This window comes from Agrilus planipennis, unplaced genomic scaffold (assembly GCF_000699045.2).
Source record: "Agrilus planipennis isolate EAB-ADULT unplaced genomic scaffold, Apla_2.0 scaffold50, whole genome shotgun sequence".
In the NCBI taxonomy this organism is placed as follows: Eukaryota; Metazoa; Arthropoda; class Insecta; order Coleoptera; family Buprestidae; genus Agrilus; species Agrilus planipennis.
Genome location: NW_020438881.1, coordinates 1,533,792 through 1,553,215, shown reverse-complemented (window position 1 = coordinate 1,553,215; position 19,424 = coordinate 1,533,792). Strand labels below are relative to the sequence as shown.

The 19,424-nt window shown below is 32.1% G+C and overlaps 2 long non-coding RNA genes across 3 annotated transcripts in view; one reads left to right on the top strand and one right to left on the bottom strand.

The window, feature by feature from the left end:
• The window catches only part of LOC108734874, a 42,767-nt gene extending 42,525 nt beyond the window's left edge, over window positions 1-242 (top strand). Inside the window, exon 3 of one of the 2 annotated variants that reach the window (XR_001937459.1) lies at window positions 205-242. This is a non-coding gene — a long non-coding RNA (uncharacterized LOC108734874). Of the gene's footprint in view, window positions 1-76; window positions 119-204 lie in introns of those variants that run through there. The other variant, XR_001937460.1, reaches the window with a different exon arrangement.
• LOC108734875 overlaps window positions 1-19,424 on the bottom strand; it is an 89,552-nt gene that overhangs the window by 12,409 nt on the left and 57,719 nt on the right. Inside the window, exon 3 of the long non-coding RNA XR_001937462.1 lies at window positions 9,309-9,472. This is a non-coding gene — a long non-coding RNA (uncharacterized LOC108734875). The remainder of the gene's footprint in view (window positions 1-9,308; window positions 9,473-19,424) is intronic.

Below are 19,424 nucleotides of genomic sequence, written 5' to 3'. Positions count from 1 at the left end.
CATGAGTTATATTTACATGGGTATTTCTCACCATATTTCAAAATTTGAGATATTGAAATTTATTTTTTTTTTGAAGTGAAACTTCTTTACGCACATACGAGTTGCTATGTAACCAAATCATGCAACGCATTTCCTCCGCTGTCTGTCCCTATGTATGCTTAGATGTTTAAAACTACTCAATGGATTTTAATGCGTTTTTTTTAGTAGATAGAGTAATTCAAGAGGAAGGTTTATATGTATAATACATGCATAATATAGTAGAGAAAGACTGATAATTTTAGAGGTTTGTAATGTGATGTAAATAAACATTTTTTTTACATTGCAAACGCAATATTACAGTGTTGTACACCTTAGAAAGGTCTATAAAAAAGTCCGGGATAGTATATGTCTATCACTTAGGGATAACGCACAATAACCATTTTTTATCCTTTAATTTTTATGAGAAATAATGGCTTATTTACGAAGCGATTTTAAGAAATACAGCATTAATCCTTATCCATTTAAGTACTTCTAAATACATTGTGCGTTTAATGTAAATTAATATGGCCCCAGCGTAATGTACAAATAATACCATTAAACCAATTCCTTAATGTATGTTTGTGTGTTTGGAAAAGTTTCACTTCAGTAGCGTGTTGTATAATTACACGTTGTATTTTTTTTATAAACTTATCTATTTAGGAGTATTGGTCTTCCATATTTTTTGTATATAATCTCTAAAAAACGAGGTTTTAAAAAATAAATAAATAAGGAAATGATTAACAGAGTGAGGGAATGATTTGTTATTATACTATGATAAAAAACATGTGCAAATAAAGAAGATTATGTAATTAGTATATTAAACAATGAAGTATCATATTGTAAGTAAAATCAACTCAAAACTTTGTACATATAGTCAATATAAATATATATAAACTCAAAAAATTAACAATTACACTATTATGGAGGTAAAAAATGTTTTTATATTTATAGTTATAACTATTTATTTTTAAACTTTGTATTTAGTGATTTTAAACTTTCTTTTTTCTGCAATTTTTCCAAAGATTCAGTATTATTTTTCATTTTTTTCCCGCTTTTTCCTATCATACTCTTTCTTTTTTATTATTTTTTTCTGCATCACTCAACTTCTTTGGTCTTGCCATTTTTCTTCGACGTACATTTTACCTGTTTCAAATTAAATACCATGAAATACAAGTCGCAAGAAATAAACAAAAAATCTTAAAGAACCGTAGAATACTGTATAAATCATTCCTTCATACAGCTCATAATCCTAAATGCAGTTAGGGAATGACCGTGAGGAAATGACGAATTTTAACTAAAGCTAGAAAAAAAGGCACATAATCTCAAATTCCTTGTTACATTTTGAATATACATTTTACTCCCAAAAAACGCATAAAAAAATAAATTATATACATATATACTAAAATGCTTAATACATACATGTAACGCCATAAGTGTAATTTAAAATTTTTTACGTAATATTGTTTTGCACAAACTCACCTACGGTTGAGAAGAAATCGTTATCTTGAATCATTTGAGTGTGTGTTGAAAGGTACTAAAAACTTGAGATTGCGTTCGTAAATATCGTTCGATATGTTCAGAAATCGAATATTTGTAATAGGGTGAAGGAATGATTGTATTTGGCGGGACATATTTTAAATCGAATTATCGTTTTTATAAATTCGTCGTTGTATGATGGAAGTTTTTATAGACAATAACAAATATCTTTCTAATATATTAGCATAATTTCATCATTAAGATTACTGATATATTTGAGATGAATAGACATTGACTTTCATAGTAACAAAGTAGCCATATCTTTTCTTTCTTTATAAGTAATACGTTTTCTTTTTAAACAATATTGGTATAGACAACGTGCATTGAAATAAAAAAAAGAGTCACGTAGTTAATGCATATGACCAGAACTAATGACTCGGGAATCAAATTTCGAAATTTGATGAGAGAAATATGTAGTGTACGAGTCCCCAAAATACTAAAACTACAATATTTCATCATCAACGTAGAGTTGTCAGTCCTATGATTGTTTGGACATCAGCTCCACTCTTTTCTATCTTGAGCTTATCTTTGTATTTCCGTGAAAGTAGAACGTACCACATCCCAAAGTATTTGTGAACAGTCATCTCTGTCCCTCCTCTCAACTCCTGTTTCTAACGTTCCTACCAACCTATTTCTTATTGAACTTATACTACTATTTTTAATTCCTCTGTGGCGGATAACGCCATTGTATTTAATTTAAAAACATATTTGGCTAACACCTATTTATTTATCTTTTGTAAATATTTCTACTCAATTTTTTTTGTACCTGTCGTTCTATTATTCTCTGTGTAAATATTTCGAACAGTCTATTCAAATTTAATTTTATCTCTATCTATAATTTTTAATTACTTGTACTTTCCAGTAATCCCTATTAACATTTCAGCTTTCCTTTGCACATCAATGTTTTTGTTTTGTTTATTTTCAATTCCTTTTGTTAAAGCCGTTTCCATTTTCTTTAAGCCTATCTCTAAACTCTTTGCTAAATGCTAACACCACTACATTATACAATATGCCATGTTGAGTGGTTCAGGTTTAAAAAAAAATTATCACAGAAGGCTTATCTGAAGATAATCTGACGAAGGTATGGTGCTGGGAATGATTGAAACTCATGTAGGTAATTTGTTTTTCTTCCGGTACCGATTAATATGAATACCCGCATCTATCCTTCCTGTCCCAAATGAAAGTAATATTAGCTTTGACTAGGTTATTTTTTTTATGTATGTACAAGTAAATTTATATTTATCTGGTAATAATTTATAGAGTTTAAGTTTAATTGTAAATTTCATTGTAACTTATTCATATTATTTATATGTATATGTTAGTGTAAAAACAAACCTGTGTGTTAAACAATAAAATAAGTTCTCTACATATGTTTCGTTTAATTCGTAACCTGTATCCTTAAGTGTAATAAAGGAACAAACGTAAAAGTAATCTGTAAGTAATAAATAAAAAAAAAGTTGGTAGTACAGTTTTCATATTTTAGTAAATGAATCAGAAATCTGAAATGAGACCGTAAGTCATAGATGTCGCTGTGTTTGCATTTAGCCTAACATTGAATATCAGGTTATTGCGGAGTGTAAGGCGAAACTGCTGGGTTTGTGTGGCGGGATTGAAGGGGGACAAAGTGTATTATAGATTCATAGATGGCGTGATTCAAAGAGTCTTTTAGATATTGAGAATCCACATTTTTAAGAGTCCAAGAAGCTTAAATGGGGTATGAGGGGCGGGTCTTCAAGGGGCCAATTCCAATTACAATTACGAAATTAACAAAAATAAATGCTTGCAAGTATTGTAGTTAAAAAGGTTTTAAAGATTTAACAACCAAAATTTAATAATTATTTCAAACTAGCAATAAGAACGACATTTGTAGACTTAGACATTTCTGAGGATGATATTTAATTTCTGAACTTGAAACTATTCAATTTCTGTTAATCATAATTCCAGGTATTGTAGCACAGACTTTTTAACTACCAAAGTTTAATACTTTCGTCTAAAGGACAAAATCTGTAGTTTACCATTTTTGAACTTTTTCTTTTGTCAAAACTGCACCTGTTACTGGTTTTCAGTTATTCTCTTTGATTTGCCTATGAGTTACAACACCTGCAATTTAGACGAATAAAAATTACAAATTTTCAAGATCAAAAAAGGGGTAAGTCTTACCCCCAGCAATATGTAACTTTACAGATTTCGTTCCTAAGCCTATTAGACAGAAATATTAAAATTTGGCAGTTAAATCTTTAAAAGCCTATGAGTTACAACACCTGCAATTTAGACGAATAAAAATTACAAATTTTCAAGTTCAAAAAAGGGGTAAGTCTTACCCCCAGCAATATGTAACTTTACAGATTTCGTTCCTAAGCCTATTAGACAGAAATATTAAAATTTGGCAGTTAAATCTTTAAAAGCCTATGAGTTACAACACCTGCAATTTAGACGAATAAAAATTACAAATTTTCAAGTTCAAAAAAGGGGTAAGTCTTACCCCCAGCAATATGTAACTTTACAGATTTCGTTCCTAAGCCTATTAGACAGAAATATTAAAATTTGGCAGTTAAATCTTTAAAAGCCTATGAGTTACAACACCTGCAATTTAGACGAATAAAAATTACAAATTTTCAAGTTCAAAAAAGGGGTAAGTCTTACCCCCAGCAATATGTAACTTTACAGATTTCGTTCCTAAGCCTATTAGACAGAAATATTAAAATTTGGCAGTTAAATCTTTAAAAGCCTATGAGTTACAACACCTGCAATTTAGACGAATAAAAATTACAAATTTTCAAGTTCAAAAAAGGGGTAAGTCTTACCCCCAGCAATATGTAACTTTACAGATTTCGTTCCTAAGCCTATTAGACAGAAATATTAAAATTTGGCAGTTAAATCTTTAAAAGCCTATGAGTTACAACACCTGCAATTTAGACGAATAAAAATTACAAATTTTCAAGTTCAAAAAAGGGGTAAGTCTTACCCCCAGCAATATGTAACTTTACAGATTTCGTTCCTAAGCCTATTAGACAGAAATATTAAAATTTGGCAGTTAAATCTTTAAAAGCCTATGAGTTACAACACCTGCAATTTAGACCAATAGACAGAAATATTAAAATTTGGATGTTAAATTTTGAAAACCTACAAAGCTACAAAACCTATTATTTTGACAAACAAGTACTGAAAAGTTTCAATGCTCTCCAAACAAAAGTGTTAATATGTTTAAAGTCCTGTGCCTTTTGACACCTGCAATTTACTTTAAATTAGGGTAAAAGCCAACCTCTTAATAATTCGACTGCAGATTTTGTTGCTTTTATGCTCACAAGAATAATTTAAATACAGCTACTTCAGTAATATGAAAATAATAAATCCATTCGTATTAGGTTTGGTCACGTGTTTATAATAGATAGATTATATGGGACATTTGCATAATTAATAATTTATGGGTACATTTTATTTTTATACACAGTGAATAATGAAGCGATGAAAAAAGGAATTGTATTTCTCCAGTATGAACGATGCACAAGATGGATAGCATTATTAGTCGTTTCTTATACAAGTCTACTTTAAAAGCAACTGCAACTGTAATCTGGCAAAAAATGTAACAATTTTCTTTTTTCTTTTGAACTAACTACTTTTATTATTCATCATTCCTTCACAGTTAAACGACTGAATTTACACTCTAATTTATCGAAGTACTTGGAAAGTCTGAACCACAGAAGGCTTATTTTTGTAGGGAACCGATACATATGTCCGATTGAAAAGCCTATACATAAATGTAAGAATGTATTTGATTATTTTTTAGTTAGTTTAGAATATCAATTATGAATTATGTAATGATATGAATAGACCGACAGCCAAATTTCGAACGAATCGCAGTTTTATGATACTCTACCCATTGACGTAGTAGGTAGCAAAATTGTAGTTAACGGGTTTGAATAAGGAAGGGTGCTGGACACGCACCTTCACTCCTTCCTATTCCGAGTTAGTCTTCGCGTTACCCTAAAATTAGAACATCCCACATCGTTATTTATTTGCGAACAGTAATCTAATCTAGGTCTCTCTAAACTCCTCTTAACTCCTGTTTCTGCCTCTAATATGTCTCTGATTAGACCTTCATGCTTGACAAGGTGTTCAACCAACCTATCCCGCCTATTTTTTATTGACTTTTATAGAGTTCTCTGTTCTTCTATTCTTTCTAACACCTCTTCATTTATAACCTTCCTTTTATAACAGAAAAATAACATTAATTCTTTTAGACTTGGATGTAAATCATTTTAAACAGTATTACGTTTATTACCAACGCTTTGCTGAAATTTATCGGAAATATAAATTTTTTTTAATTTACCATGTGTAAATTCCGTCCTTCAATTGTTTGTCTTAGAGGAGGATGACAAGGTTACGGTAGCGCTTTTGTTATATTTCAGACTCTAAAATACTTTCTAAAAGTATTTTAAGAGACAACCTGCACGCAATTTACCGCATATTAACACCGGTTTCTATGAATGCTTCTTTGTAATAACAATAAGCACTGAATGTATGCATGCATGTCATAAGGAAATTATGTAATAGTGCTATTTTTTCCATTACCGACTTTTGACCATGAATCAGATTCGTTCGTCGTGTGTACAGCAAGTAGTGAGGGTACATCAGAGAAGAACCATGAAGATGGAAACCGGTCTCTGGTCGACCATCGTCGCTTCTTTGTGTGTGTGTGTGTGTATTTGTGTTGTAAATGTTGGTGGTTATGGTGTGCGAAGAAGAGGCGGCGGCATCCGTATCACTCACTGCTTTATATGAAGCCATTTACACCCAATTCCGCCCGATTTTATAGTGCATAAATATTTTTATTTGGCATTTGGCACTTGAGCGGCTATTGTTATCGCTCTGTTAAACGTCTCTTTGAGACCACGTGGGATCGTGTATCGGATAACATAGGGTCCACTGAAAGTCTCGAGAGCACTGATGTTTTTGCTTAATAAAAAAATCAAGAATTTGTATCGTTGTTATAGACCATAAAACAAGAATTATTATGACCTCCCTCATCATCATAAGGTCGTCAGTCCTAAGACTGATTGGACACGTCCTATCCTGAGGTAATCTTCGCATTTCCCTAAAACTAGAACAGCCCACATCCTTAACTATTTGCGAACAGTAATCTAATCTAGGTCTACCTCTACCCCTCTTAACTCCTGTTTCTGCTTCTAATATGTCTGTGACTAGACCTGAGAAGGTGTCCTACCAACCTATCTCGCCTATTTCTTATTGACTTCCATAGAGTCCTCTGTTCTCCTGTTGTTTCTAATACCTCTTCATTTCTAACCTTTTCTACCCACGATATCCTCATCATCCGCCTATAACACCACATTTCGAACGCTTCTAACCTTTTCTTTTCCGCCGCTCCCACTGTCCATGTTTCGCACCCGTACAACGCCGTGCTCCAAACATACACCTTTAACAACCTTTTTCGAATTTCTAAATTAACCGTTCGCGAGCATAGAAGTGACTTCTTTTTATTAAAGGCGACACGACCCTGCGCTATCCTCTGCTTTATATCCCTACTACTCCTTCCATCCTCACTTATCTGACTTCCTAGGTATCTAAAATCAGCCACTTCTTCTAATTTTTCGTCTCCTATCTTTATATTCGCTCTTTCCCTACTTTTTCTTCCCTTGCATACCAGTATTTTAGTTTTACTTTTATTTATTTTCATACAGTACTGATCTGTCGGTACCGCTTCCATTTTATTTAAAGCTATCTCTAGGTCCTCCTTGCTAGATGCTAATACTGTTATATCATTTGCAAATGTAAGCATACTAATCATTTGCCCTTGCACATCTATCGCTACACTTAGTTGTACTGTCTTTGATGTTGATCGCCTCCCTACTACAGGATTTAAATATACCGTGTTTGCAACGGGAAATTTAAGTTTCAGCATAAGGTGAAAGAGTAAGGAGGTCTTTTTTTGTTTAGATTATTCTCGAGAGGGGAAAATCTTTAAAAGACACCTCCTGAGGGGAGGTAGGTAGGTAGGTAAAAAAAGACCTCCCTATACTTCCACCTTATGCTGAAATTTAAATTTCCCGTTGGAAACAGGGTATATTTGAATGCTATATTAGATTCTTTGGATAATGGAGGATATTTTACACAAGTTGTACATAAGAGAGAGTCTATTAATTAGGTGAGAAGAGTTTCTTTCAATTGGAAGGCATCTCTGCACCTTGTGAGATTTTTAAGATGTAGTGGTACTTTTTCCCCTTCCCGGAAAAATAGGACATCCCACAAAAAGCACCTCACCTAATTAATGGATGTCTCCTAATAATACGTAATTGAAAGCAACATCTGAGACTAATAGCCTTAATCCCAGATATACAGTCTTGATCGTGGGCTTACTTTTATGTATCCTTTACCTTTTTCTTTTGGTCTTGTTATTAAGTCTGGTTATGGTTTTACTGGCTATTGTAAGACTATTCCGTGCAAAGTCGATATATTTATTATTTGTGTGACAAATTGAAAGCGGCTAAGGTTTCTGGTAAACTTGTCATGTCTCTTCCTTAATTGCAAAAGTTTCGTAAGTTTTTGAAGAATGCATCTTCAGTGGGTTCAGTTTCATTGTCACCTCTGCAGCTAAGCGTGGATATGACAACGATCCCAAAAACGCAACTTTACTCAACTAATATCGTAAAAGCTTATGACAAAACATGACCCATTTATACAAATTTACTTTTTTTGTTAGATATATACTTTTGCTACTTTTATTTTTGTTGAAATAATTCGTTAATAATTGTTTATAAATTAGTTATTAACATAATCTTTAAGCAATGAAAAATTTCAAATTATGTTTGGGTTGGAACCTTAAGCTACTTGATTGAAAATTTTTTCCAATGATTCCGAGACTTTTAGTGCCTATGTATGAAACAGTTTGTCTGCAAGTACATTGTACCGCGAAAATATAAGCACATACGACAGATGTTAATGTGAACTAAGTATACACTCACGTGTGCATGTTTATTTACTGGTATACATACATACATATGCATGCAACTATTGTATAATGCACGCGTGCATTTATATCTTCTTTTAGGTTTTAGGTTACAATGTTAAGTCCTTTATTATCCGTTAATTAGGGTTATATGTAACTAACCAGATAAATCAACAGGTGGATGCCAAAATTTTGAGTCTTCAAAAAAACTCCATTTTTGTATTAGTAATTGATATTATCTCTCAAAAAGCATTGGTATTCATAGCGACAGCGTTCTCGTTTAATCAATTCACAAAGTACGCTTCTTTTCGTTTATTAAAATAAAAAAAAACTATTGTAAGTTTAAAGAAACCAAAATAGTGATACCTACTGCCAATAAATAATGATAAAGATTGAACAAAATTTTCTTAAATAATATTTTTTGGAGTTGTTGTACTCAAAGCTTGCAGATTTATACCAAAATTTAATACGCTTAATTTTAACGTCAACTATTCCTATCCGTAGGAGGTAAAACCAGACATGAAGATAAAAATTGCAAACTTCGTATATCGTATTACCAACATAAAAGCTGTTCTGTATTTTGGTAAGATTTGTAAGACATTTTACCATTAATGCTCACCCAACCAGTGCAAAAAAAATTGTAAACAGAGTATGTAATAAAGAAGGGTCAGCTCATAGCGTCGGTAGCGCGAGACGATACTGAACGAGGTCGTCTGTTATTGAATCTAGTTAAAGTTAACCCATGAACTTTCTACATGCAAATATCCCACTTGTAACTCGGTAAGATAACCTGTAATGTATAATGCTGTCGCCACATAACCCATTATGACAAGTCTATTTGAGCTCTCAAACAGCCCAAGCAGGCACGGCCCTCTTTGCTAGTTTATGTTCACCTCCAGAGTCGGACTAACGTAGCACGGCAACCATCTGTTTCATTATGAATCACCGAATGGCCTGTAAAAGAAAAGAAAACAATGATAAATACTGACCTCCAACTTATTGGTTTTCCAAAGAAGATCATTTGGAGATTTGGAGGTCCGCAAAATTTTAGATTTATTGATTTTACCTTTCCGTAAGTAACAAATTAATTTGAGAACCACACATTTACTTTGACATCATAAAGTAATAAATAAATATTTTTCAAAAAATCCACTTTTGCATTGTCTTTTCGTTATAAAAAAAAAAACGGCTCGATAGAATATTGTTAATTCACTTCGAACGACATCTCAATGGAGTCGATACCTTTTTTGTTTGTTTAACCTTCCATTCTGTTATAGTTTATTTTATTATTTCAAAAAAAAAAAGAAAAGAATTGAGAGTATATCTGTAAAAAAATTCGATTGTACGGTCCTGCGTTCGGGACATGATACTGTGAATACACAAGTGTATAAATATGTGTATCGCTCCTCTTTCTTACAACACGTATTGTTTCACTGAACACGCGTAGCAACTTTAGGATGTTGCCCCATCAGACAGATAACTCAATTTGCGACGTGTTGGTCCGTCGACTGGTTAGCCAAAAAATTCCCCATGTAAATTGCACCACGTAAACTGTTAAAACTCGAATAGTGGCAGTGGCTGATCGCTCTCAATATACGAATTGCACTAATTGTCAAGTAAAAATAATTTGAAATCGAGCGGGAAGAATAAAAACATAATTGACTGTAAAATTGAAAGGGTTTATTTGACATTCGGGTTTTCGATATAACTATTTGCAATTTTTAGGATTCAATTAAGCACTCGATTTTCATTTTAGTTTTATGTACAGAAATATAATTTTAATATATAATATTTTTTGTGAATAAAGCACACAATAAAGAATTGATCATAATTTTCACGCCTTTTTATATAATTGACAGTAAATTGCTTGGCATATCTATCGTAGCTTTTGTTCATTTTATGTAAAGCAAAATTAATGCTGTGAAATCAAGAAAATAAGCAGTAGAAATGCTATAGTCTAATAATTCAATGCTAATTACCCTTGAAAATTTCTTTGATGACACTCGAATTGAGTACAGAGCGTACGCAGGTAAACAAGTAATTATCGAGTGTTTGTTTATCAAGAACGGAATTGAGCATAGGGATCATACAGGTAGCAAATAAAATTACCGATGATAAGAACAACATTAACGTTATAATGTTGCCAAATATAACTTGTTTGTAAAGGGCGGGAGAAATTAATAAAAACAAGGGACTACCCTTATGCAATTATAGTTATCATTGTCTTGTACAATAACTAACATGTCTTCAATAAAATTTGGTCCGAACAGTCTTCTAGTGTCTCTAGAACAACCAACACTTCCGAGGAATTCCATTCGAAATTTAAGAAGGAAAACGTTTCTTCGCATCCCAATATCTATTCTTTTTTAAAGGTTCTGATTGAAATTCAAACAGACACTTACATAAAAATAACCAAGTTAAAAAAAAATTAAGACGAAAAATACTGTTAAAAATCATTGTTATTGATCAAAAAATAAAGCTAACTAAATGATGGTGAAATATCAAGATACGACTATGCAAGATGTATTTCTTATAAAAATATCGTTAGTTAAGTTAATATTATGTATCTAATATAAAGTTGAAATATTAATCCTCTAAGTACTTGTAACAAATAAACAAAATAATTCAAAGTAAATATTGTTTAGAATTAGAAATCTATTAGAAAATTTACTTGTTTACCTACCTACTGTTTCAAAAAGAACTCAAATCCCTACAGATATTTTAAAAGAAAGCTGGCAATATGGCTTGTGCTCAATTCCGGTGTTTATTTAAACACATGCAGGTAAGAAAATCTTTGTGCTCAATTCAGGCGTCCGTTTGTGCTCAGTTCATGCTTATTAATCGTTTTTGTGCTCAATTCAGGCGTCCGTTTGTGCTCAGTTCATGCTTATTAATCGTTTTTGTGCTCAATTTAAGTGCACCTATTTTTTTAGGTACTGGTATAGGTATGATCCACTACCTCCCGATAGACAAATAATATGATCGCGCTGTCCACATTCTAATCGGTGGTCATGCTACAGGGTTGTTTTGTTTTACCCTATCTTGAAATTGAGCAAACATTAGATAAATATCCAACATGTCACATTATAAGAGTTCATGTTTAATATCACTGTATTTTTTTAATCCTATATTTTATTTAAGCACTTATCTATTAGAAATAATTAATTCATTTAAGCAAGTACCCACTAGAAATAATATATAAGTATAAATACTGAAAAAACAATTTTTTCATCGTAAGTAACTCTCGATACAGGGGTGTGGTTAGTTTTATTAATGATAGGTATGAATTGATGAATATCTAGACCCGATTGACGAAACTGATTTTGAAGTGAATGAACTGCTATTATGGGTGTATTTAATTCCAAATTAAACAACAAGTACTTTGTTTCGAGCATAATTAATGAATCATTTAAAAAATGAATAAAAAGCTGTCCAACGAATATCTCTATAACTGTACTGTATAAATGACAGACTACTTTAAATGTAAATGTGTCCTGAATTATTAAACAACCTATTTAAATGGAAGTCAAATTTGTACAAATAAATTGCTTTATCATGTAATAAAACCATCCAAAATTAAAATATTTTCACATTCACATCATGCAGTTCTTTAATTGTGAGTTTTTGATATTCGATAGAAAAAAATAATGTAAGGGGAAAATTGTCTTTCTTAGTCAAATTAAGAACGCTTGACTAATTTAATTACTTGTTTGAAAATGTGCCAAAATTTTTCAAGTTACAAAATCACTGAATTACTACATCCGGTTTGACGATTATTTTAAGAAACTTGCACAATATTTTTTAACAGTAAATTATATGTAACTCTATACCTACATAAATTTTTAAGTATGTACCCAAGTATTAGGTATAATAAACGTAGAAATTTTAACCGGAAGGAATAAATTTATATTACTTATTAGCTGCTGGATGAACGAAATACTTCGTTATTTCCATTATAGGTGCCCAAAAATACCATTTTATAGAAATTAATGATCTTACTAACATCACTACTTCTAAATTTAGAAATAGGTGTATTAAATACGAACGAATACTGCATAAATAATTAAGTATATGAGAATAAACATTATTTAAGGAAGGTGCGCATTTCAAAGTAAAAATAAAAAAAGGAAACAGTATACTGAATTGTAAGAAGTGCAGTATAAAACAATAAACTTAAAATAGTCGATGAATGTTGAGAAAGGTGTAGTGGGAACAATGTCAATTAAATTTTACAGGAATTACTAAGAATATCAACGGTAATATATTGTCCGACACCTCCGAATTTAGTATCTATGGGTGGGAGGGTCTAGGCGTGCTCAAAGGCCAATCCCTACAGCTTTAAAGACACCCTCTATAAGAGTGTTTTTGGGATTATTTCCTTTGTGTCATATTAAAACACAAGATATGGTACAATTTTCAAGAAAACTGAAGAAGTTAATACTTTTGGTGGTAATACTAGATACAAATTACAGCCCTCTGCATAATTGGGTTTTCGAAATAAGTTTATTTTTTAAAGATAAGAATACTTACTTACAAATTTCACTTTAACCTCATTGTAAATAGGATTTTCATTTTCAGGACAAAAAAAAGTTGTGTTAAGTATGTATAAGTCCCTATATTATTTCGTTTAGAAATTGGAAATGTTCGATTTTGTTTAGTATCTGACAGGCAAACTGGCAGGCTTGCCACAAGTATTGCTCTACTAGGCACGTTGATTGGACCCTTGTTAAAATTAAAAACTTATTTGGGGAGAAATATGCAGTTGAAACTGAGCTCCGTCACTTGTCATATTTCCCTTCGGGAAAATTTATGAATAACAGACAACAGAAACTCATAAAAATGAGCATCATCGAGATCTATCTACATGAAAATTCTTTAATCGTCCATTTGGGGGTGGCGTATATATTTATGTTTTGAAAGACTGACGTCTTGTAGGTACTGGACGGTTTTAACCTTAATTTGATGAAAATCCATTAAAGGTACCTCTAACGGACAGGTATATTTCAAAAACACAGTCATAAAATAAATGTTCACAAATTCTTTTATATAATTATATTTCCACGAACTGATTTTCTCAAGAATACGATTAGTATTTTACGTTAGAATCGTAAGCACATAGAACATTATTACATGTAGGTATAGTGTAATATTAAAATAAAATGTATGTACCTAATATAAAAAGTAAAAATTCAAATAATTTTCAAGATGATCTTGGGCGAGAAGAGCCGGATCAAAACAAAATGGGTTACTTTTTTTTTCGTATGTGTTGTTACATATTTGAAACGCATGCATAAATGTAAAGCTGTCGTCGAAAGAAAGCTTCTTCGGCACCGAAAGCCGCTCCATCTTTATCGCTTCCGAAATAGTCGACGTAAATCCGTCGGCAGTGGCACTTAGCCATGTTCCCGGCTGTCGTAAGTAAACAGTACGTTCGCTCTTTGCCACCAAACCAACAAGAAATTAATTTTCTGAAGCACTTAGGCTGCTATTATTGCTACTATTATTATGGCTTTTCCGATATCCGGATTTGTTACCTTTTTGCCGTTGCTATTTATAGAAATCCAAACAAAGGGAAACGGAAAATATTGCAGGCGACCAGTTGGTGCTTGGAGAATCCTTGCGCTCGGAACCTTTATGTGTTTATTTAGAAATGCGGTAATGGAAGAAGATTAAAGGAATTACTTGAAAAATTCCCTATCAGTAGGTAGTCATATACATTTCAAAAATTAAACACAAATTTTTACTGCCTTTGACTTTTAAACATTATGGTAATTTTAAATAAACTAAAACTAAAAGACATTTTTTTAATGCGTGTAACAACAAGAATTACAATAAAACTAAGATGCTTGTTAATACATCTCTTCAAATAATAGAAATAAATAATCATTTACCTATTTTTTTAAGAAAATGATAGATAGTTAAAGAATATTTAAGTATATTAAAATATTTGTGATCTGCTCAATCAATATTTTGTAAAAGTTGCATATGTTAGTATTACCTATCCTCATCATCATCCCTTAACAAATAAAATAATTTTTTTTCGGTTCATTTTGGTAATAAATTAATAAACAGTGAGAAACATTTCATTTTGTATTTTCTACTTCAACGCTAAATAATGTATCTAAGTATAATTTTAGCGATTTTAATAGCGAAAACATCGTATCATTTTGTTCTCCATTAAAGTGATTCGCATTAATACCATAGTTAATTTTTTATCTGTACGTTATCGCATCAGCATAATAATATTCTCCGTGCAATTTCATAAATAATAATAATCAATCAATAGCTCGTTTGAAACTATTACGATCTGGCTGTTTTTTCGCCTGCGTGATTGATAAACATCAAAAGGAAAATTATTATGATCGTATCGTCGAGAAAACTGCCAAGTTTCAAACTTCTACACTTACTATAAATTATAATAACAGCCCTGCATGCGCTATCTCGCATCCGACTATTTGCACTGATTGAAAAATGCACTTGCATGACCACCTCGGTTTTATAAATGTAAAAAATTAAGAAACATGCAGTCTATAATTTACCGAACATGTTAAAGGCTGTTAAAATTACACCGAGCGAGCACCTTTTTATTTTCAAAAAAGTAGGCTTAGTAGGTTCGGTTTAAAAAACGTTTTATTTTATGCCTGGAAACGCTTAATTCATATTTTGATTATTATCGTTACAGCATATTCAATTTTAATTAAAGTAATTTTTATTTAAATAACACTGTACAGAATAGTAAATTGTTGGTCCTATATTTTTGTGGAATTCCATTAATAAAATAGATTAATGGTAAACAAACTTTGAATACTTACTTCTACAATAAATTAGAATAAGTCATTCATTGTTATAAAAAACTGATTTTATAAACAACGTTGATTTTGTTGCTGTAGCATCTTCAGTTCCATTCAAGGAAAATATTTTCAAACTGTGTAGAATAACAAATTGCTGCTTTATTAATTTTTGTGGAATTGAGTTAATAGTGCAGAGAAATAATATAAGAAAATAATTCTAAGAGCTGATATAGTTTCTTTTACAATAAAACGGAAAGATCAAGGGAAATATTTTTATAAACCGTTATGTTGCTTTAAATTTATTTGTAATCCTTTGAGGTAATTACATCCAGGTTTATTGGGTACTTCTTAAGGTTAACAATTTTTAGAATAACTAATTTTGATTATTTTAATTTTTGTGAAAAATGATTACTTACGTTGATTATTTTTTAAAGCACACACTAGCTACAATTAATTCCACAAAAACTAATATGCAAAAGACAGCTACAGGCGTACATGTGTTATTGAAGTAAATCAAGAATCCACATTTCCCTTAGATAATTTTTATTTAAATCGGTCATTTAGAAAATTTATCCGATTATGCCATTTTGGCTTCAGCCATTACGCGTTGGCGTGCGCAGCTATGATGACGCGCACGGCAGCATTCGACGTTTGCCGAGAGGAAGTGGTCACCGGGCAGGTTTCCACACTTCTGGTTCATGTGCGTCCGATTTAGCATACCCCACATTTCCTCAGAAACACTGATTACAACCACCGGTACACGTAGTGCGTGAAAATGGTTTTTCCAGTTGCACGCAGTGCGGATAATTGTGTGAAAAACAGACCGACGCGACGTCGAGCAGTCAGACCGCGTAGAAATCCAACATGGCCGACGCCGCCTATTCGCCGAAAGTTGAAAACCACCGGTCGCGCGCCGCGTGTGATCCTGGGAGCGCAGGAGGGGGGCAAGGCAAGGCTGAAGCTCACGTTTGTACCGAAGATCGCGCATGTGCGTGATGACAACGACCGCCAGGGAAAGCTCGGATTGTTTTGGCCATAAAAACGTCATATCGTCGTTACCGAAAGTGGATTTTTATGGACTTCCTTTTACTTTCTACGTTTAACATAAAACGATCTTGTTACTCGACAATTTTATGGATCTACTGCCTCAATGAAATGTTTATTTTTAGAGAAATACAGGTATTGATATATTGACTATTGACTAAGATGTTATATCGACTTATACTTCATCAGTCGAATTATTCGTTTTTATTCAAATGTTATAAAGTTACGATTGGGTAATAAAATACTCATAAATTAATTTAAATTGTGTGACTATGTTATTATTTTAACGAATGGGTATATTAATTTTTTTTATTAAGTATAATTAACCGATGTTCTTCCGTTCGTATTAAAAGTAAAATAAATAAATGATTAATAAAAGTTGCAGTGTTAAATGGAACAAAAAAGGATGAAGGGATACTCTGCAAAGCTTCCTTCAAAAAAAATCTAGAAAATTATAATTGAAATAAGCAAATACGTTTACTACCTGTACATATTTTATATGAAAATTAGTTACGAGTTGTAAGTTAAGAAATTTCTCAGTAATTGTTTCCCACTTAAAAAGGGCTTTAAAATCGAAAAAAGAGAAAAAATGAAATGAATAAGATGATAATATTTTATCCACATCAAATGCCTATTTTTAAAACAAACTAACTTTAGTTTACTTAGTTATTGTAGTGTTAAGAAAATAAATAGAAATTAAGTATTTCTTGTGATATTGAATTCGTTTGTTCCTGTTTGATCAGTACGAGAATGTTTTCGGAATGGTTAGTAGTACAATGGCCGCGTTCTTTCAAAAGGTTACGTCGTTACGCGGGTCCTTTATTATATTTCGGAGCCATCACCAACGAAACACACAAATACATACATACACACACTCACACATTGAAAAAGAATAAAGAAAAGACCTCCGTTTCACCACGGTACACATAATGTTCCCCTTTTCGGACCACAATAACGAAGACCAATGTAAAAACCTATTTAGTAGTTGCATAAAGCTCGTTCAAACCAGACGGTTGTTATGTAATGTGATTTTGTTGATGAAAAACTGAAACCAATTATGAGAAAAATAAGGAATTAGGAAGCAATTCAATCCAGTATTGGAAATTTGAAGATGCGTCAAAGGTAACGAAATTGTAGTATATAGAGGGTAGTATCTATGCCACCAGGGTAAAATGGCGGCAGGTCAGCTTAAATCCTAACTAACATTATAAGTCCAAATGTAAGTTTGTTTGTTTATTACGATTTCATGTCTTAACTAGTCAACCGATTATCATGAAATTTTGTACACATATTGTCAGGGATGCAGAAAAGGACATAGGGTACCTTTTATCAAGAAAAAAAATATGGTTCCCGAGGGATAGAAAAAATTGGCTTTATGTGGTTGTCGATGATGTTTGATACGCGGGTAAATGCTGTTAGCTTATAAGTTCGAAAAGGATATTAGTAGGAATATCGGATTTTATTAATAATATAGAAATTGTCAATTTGTTGGGGACAAGTAATTGTGAAAATGGCTCAAATCTCGGTCTAAAAGATGGCATATGAAAGCAAGCGCTTTCAGATTTTTCTCCACCCTAAGTGTTTCGTAATGTGGTATACTCTTAAGTAGCAAACAGGAGGAGAAGAATATGAGCTAGTGAACAAACATGATGTGAACGACAAATACCTCTAATATATCTTAATTTAATTACTGAAGAAGGTGCTTACATCTTTGAGCACTACTTTAATTGATTATAGAAAGTTCTCAAAGGATAATAAACTTTCATCAGACTGCAACCTATTTCAGTTAAGCGGTTACAAACAAAAAGAAATTAAATTTGTCTAAAATCGTTTTATATTTTAATATTGATAATTAGTTTGATTGCTATATATATTTATATTATTAGCGCAAAAACGGTAGTGTGCAATATTTTATGTAGTGCTACATCGGTACATATATAATTCTTTTAATATAAATTATAGGTATAGTAAAAGGAAAGGTTTCGAAGAGTATAGTTGCAAAATGATTATTAGTAATAGTTTTGTCACGGACCTTTGCTTCCGCTTACGTAATCGCGGAAGTTCCGCATATTTTTTCACATCCGTTTTTGTATCTGATTTCGTATTTTTATACCGAAAACTTATCCGAACTTTACAAAACTTTATATATTCATCTTTCTGAAAAAGTATACCGGAACAATAAAACGAGTCGTAAAAATTTATTACTTTTATATGTCGGCTGAACTTGACCGTTTTTTTAAATACAACTTGACCGGAATTGCTTGTTGGAATATTGCAAGTTGGGAAGGTACCTCCGCTAGATTTCAGCGACCTCAGTGTAAGATCATGAATATATTATCAACCCTTTTATGTTTATGAAGCGAAAATGTGCAGCGTTAAATTATAGCCGCCAAAATATTAAGTTTAGAGAAAAACGAGCGCCTCTAAATGCAATCCAAGATCTCCGACTACAGAGGGCTGATTGTATATCAGTTAGTTTACATGTTCCTAACGTTACTGTATTGTTACCTTCATTATTATACTCTATTATAAACCATTCTAATTAAAAAATTTTATTGACATATCGGCAATACAAAGTGCCAATAGCAACATCTGTAACAAAGTAAATTCGCCAAAAGGGTGCGGTTAACTACTGCCTTAGAGAATTACTGAAAATTATTTGAAACACCAGCAAAAATTTACTATTTACTTCTGTTTCCGATTCTGCTTCCGTCATGACACTTCTATTGCATTACTAATTAGTACCTAGATATAGCTGTGCCATCCAATATTGAGATTAAAAATACTATTAGCAAAAGCAACTGATTTCGTTTACTGTTCATCATCGTCATCATAGGGTCGTCAGTCCCAAAACTGGTTGGACACGTACCTCCACTTTTTCCTACCCTGAGCTAAACTTCGCATTTCCCTAAAACTAGAACAGCCCACATCCTTAACTATTTGCGAAAAGTAATCTAATCTAGGTCTACCTCTACCCCTCCTAACTCCTGTTTCTGCCTCTAATATGTCTCTGACTAGACCTTCATGCCCGAGAAGGTGTCCTACTAACGAATCTCGCCTATTTTTTATTG